We start from the raw sequence: 4,152 nt of genomic DNA, 5'->3' as shown, positions 1-4,152 counted from the left end.
CGAATACGCACTGCAAATCAGCACGCCAACCTTGCTAAAGGAAATAATAGCTCTGACACATATTAAGGGAAGAAGTGAAACCACACAAAAACAGGGGAATATCAGCAGAAAACATGTAAACCAGGATGATGGGGAAGAAGGACACAAATAAGATCACAGCAGTTATATTATTCTTAGCCATGTGTGGCTAAATGAGTCCCCACTCTCTAACGAGGAAAAAATAGAAAGAATGCTGAAAGGGATTAATTCCAAACTGTTTATTACTTACAGTGAATATACGTACATGAGTATGCATGCATGTATTTGCTTAAATTAGCTGTTAAGGAAGCTCCATTTAATTTATTCCTCAGTGTGGGCTGAGTCATCAACAGTTATACTCTTCACTTTCTTTATAGAATCCAGGACAGCAGAATCTTTCAAGTGTTGCTAACTAGAACCAGGGGGCTCCAAGTAGCAGTTGCAACCACGCCCTTAGAGGCCAGCTTGGAGAGAGGAGGTGAGCTCCCTGCGTGGCGGTGCCTCAGCTGTCGGAGAGCTCCCGGTCAGCGTCAGCGCAGCCCTTGGCAGCTGGCAAAGCACAACGTGGGGGGAACTATGGGAACTTTTTGAGAATGAACCAATCAGTCAAGGTTAAACAGAGAGGCTGCAGCTGGGTAACGCCAGCTATTCTGTCTCGTAATTAAAAGGGTTTTCTGCGTGGTTACCTGACATAGCTGCTAAGTGGCTTGCGTGAAATAACATGCAGCATTCTGCAGCGACTGTGCAATTATCTGACAACATTGCCATGCAGTCTAAAGACAAAGAAAATACAGGGCGAAGCTTTTAATGGCGATTTGTAGCAAAGATGTTTGGAATAAGAACACATTGCTTGTTACCACTGGCTTTTGCATTAATCATCTAATTGCAAATTGGCTTTCCTTAAAGTCTGGATACCACTGAAATAATCCTATACTTTCTCTGCTCTGATATCCTATTATTTACATTTATATAGAACATGCCTGCACATATAGATTTTTTTTTTCTCTTTCCACAGGCATCCAATGGCTCCATTGTTTTCCTTTGTGTTCGGAGGCAGGGAAATAAGACTAGTGAACCGTGGGGCTGTATTCTGAACCCGTAGTTCAGAGATGGGGTATATAAAAAAGGAGATGTTCTAAAAAGCTCTACATACATCTTTACTCACACAAAAGCCTACCAAAGATTCCACATTCCGGAGAAGATATTTGCTGCCTTTTAATATTACTTTCCTGTTACCATGATCTGTTCTGGCATTTTGACCCTCTCTACTCAAAGAGAGTCAGATTTGAAGCCACACTTTGCTCACTACATTTTAAAGGTGACTGTCATCTTCTGTTAATGGAAGGGCACTGGCTGCGTGGCACTTCTGGGTGTGCCAGGCCTGCGCCGTGATCCCTGGCTCCCAGGTGTGTCCCACTGAAGACGCTCACACAGGACACACTGGGTCGTCGGCTGAATGGGAGGGTTAAGGACACCAGCGTGAGGAACATGAAGTAAACTTCCCTCTAATCCAAAATTTGTTCATTGTGGAAAATCATGTACCTAGTGATGAAATCATGTACCTAGAGAAGAAAACAGAAATTACCCTTTCCCCCACCCTGAAATAATCAATGGAAATGCTTTGCAATTTTTTATTCTTCCTTTTTCAAGATTTATTATTTCTCTTTTTCTGTACTTCTGAATACATATTTCATTATCTGAAATGAATGTATATGTTCATCGGTCAGGAAATGTTCTGAGCCTATAAGGACTAATTTTAAAAAAGTCAAATTTCAGGTCAGTGTGGTATACAGATGATAGGTGATCCTTTTATGAACTACTGGAAAAGAAAATGCAGAATTGGTCACCTAGCCCAACATAGGACCAGAATATATCTCTGATGTTTATGTTTATTTTTTCAGTCTAGTTGAAATACCACATTCACCTCCATTTTGGATCTATTCCCAGATTTTCTTTTTCATAGCTCTGGGGTATACACTTCAACTAATTATCTTAATGAATTTATCTTGTCTTCTAGTATATTTAATTCAAAATTTATCTTTATGAAAAACAAATTTGTCTTATAAAATGTATCCTTAAGGGAAGAAACAGAGCACTCCCAAATAATGAATAGGCAGGATGAAAGAAGGCAAAGGTGTGATCGTAGCCTGAGTTTGCAATTTTACCCGCTTAGTTAAAACCGTTCACTTTCTGAACCACAAAAAAGGAGCTATTTCTGTCGTTTTAAAATCACAGCTGAACGTAGCACCAACTAAATAGTTTCATTTCTAGCAACTAAACAAATTCAGCGTCTCTAAACCAAACGTTTTCCTCTTTCCTCTTTATAATGGGCTGAACTTGTCATCATGTTGTAATTCAAACGCTTTCTAAAAATTAACCTATTGAATGAATAAGGTAATAAACCTCTTTGGCTCTGATTGAAAATTTAAAAACTGAAATGAAAAGGTTGAAGGCAGGAAACATGGTTTTGTTGATAATGTTATGTGAGATGAATGAATGAATTAAATTTTTGGTCTGTATACTTTTTCCAATTCAGGTTTTCCAGCCTTTCAGGTAACTTTCACAAATAGTTGTTATTCTGGAATTACACAAGTTAATCTGGCTGCAAACTGGTTTCGCTAGGATACCCTTAAATCAAGGGTCTTAGCTTAAGCCTGAGGGAAGTTCATCCAGCATGAAAGTACATAGAAACGAGTCTGAAAAATTTGCAGTAGAATATGTTGTATTCACGAGTCTCCTGAGCAAAATTTTATTCTTGGAAAGAAGGAGTTGGACCAACAGTAGAGAAAAGGGATGGCATTGTAGCTGCCCCTCAAATTAATCCTAATACCCAGAATAATCGCTGGTACGTACATGTGATGGTTTCAGCAGCTTCGCCAGAACCGGGACTAGCATCTTCGGCAGATGGTGGCCGTGGCTCAGAGTGCTGCACATGGGCATCACGCCTTTAGCGGACACCAGTGGTGGCTGCTGCCTTTGGTGCCCGCAGCAGGGGAAATGCACCTTATAACAGGGACAGGAGGAGAGGAACACCAGCCAGGGCCACCAAGAAGCCTGGTCTGTGGCACACAGGGCAGCAACTCTAAAGAGTCCTCATGCTTCTTGGGAGGAATTGAAGTTGACCGCGACAGAGTCAGGAAATGCTGTTCCGTGATAATTGTTTTGACAATACATTTATTTTCTGCTGCAGTGACCTAGGAAACATGGACTTTCCCTCAGTCTGGAGTTTGTGCTAAAATAAAGCGGAGACAAAGTGGGTGGAAAGAGCATCTGAGTCATGGAAATGTGATTATATATGCATTTTAGACAATATTTATTGTTCCAATTTTTATTTAAGTGATTTGGTTGTATCTTACTGATCTGCATGGTCTAGTTTGGGGCAGAAAATGTCACATCTGAATTTAGCTGACAAAGTGTGATTTATTAAAACTTTATGTTCTGAAGAACACTATTAAAGGACATGGAAGGTTTACATTAGAGGGATGGAAGCAAGGTATGAGTGGCAAGTTCCCGCCTCTACTGATGTGTTTTTATAACCAGGATCATGGAGTTATGCATTTGTCTTGGTTACGGGCTAAATGGCTACTAGTATTTGTTAAGGGTTGTTGTAAGTAGTAAGAATGTCTTTCAGGCTTCCATTGCAAAGGCTGACTAGTGCTAAATCTTTGTAAGCAAGAGCTGAGATGGGGATTCAGAGCCAGGTAGCTGGTCAAAGAGGTCAAAAGGACAGCGCTGTAGTTTAGGAATTAAGGCTTGTCAGGAGATTATGCTAGCAGTAAGGCCTTGAGGCCAGGGGCTTTATCAGTTTTGTTTGCTGCTGCAGCCCCGCACCTAGAGCAGTGGCACTCATGAAGTGTCTGCTGAGTGTGGCCATAAATGCACATGCAGCGGGGACATCTCAGGTAGCTTGGGTAGAAGGGGAACTAGCCCAAAGCAGATTAGATGAGCACACCTTGGCTTCAAATGAAATTAGAAGCCATCAAACTAGAAAAGTCCAAGCCATCTTCCCCAAGAAGCAAGGAAGACCGTTCTGGTCCAGGGTTAGCTGGACAGAAATATTTAGATCAAGGGCCACTGAGAAAAATTGGTCACCCAGCTGGACTCTTTTTTTTTTTGAGACAGTCTCACTCTTTT

This window comes from Propithecus coquereli, unplaced genomic scaffold (assembly GCF_000956105.1).
Source record: "Propithecus coquereli isolate 6110/MARCELLA unplaced genomic scaffold, Pcoq_1.0 Scaffold224, whole genome shotgun sequence".
NCBI lineage: Eukaryota > Metazoa > Chordata > Mammalia > Primates > Indriidae > Propithecus > Propithecus coquereli.
Note: the sequence above shows the minus strand (reverse complement) of the source record.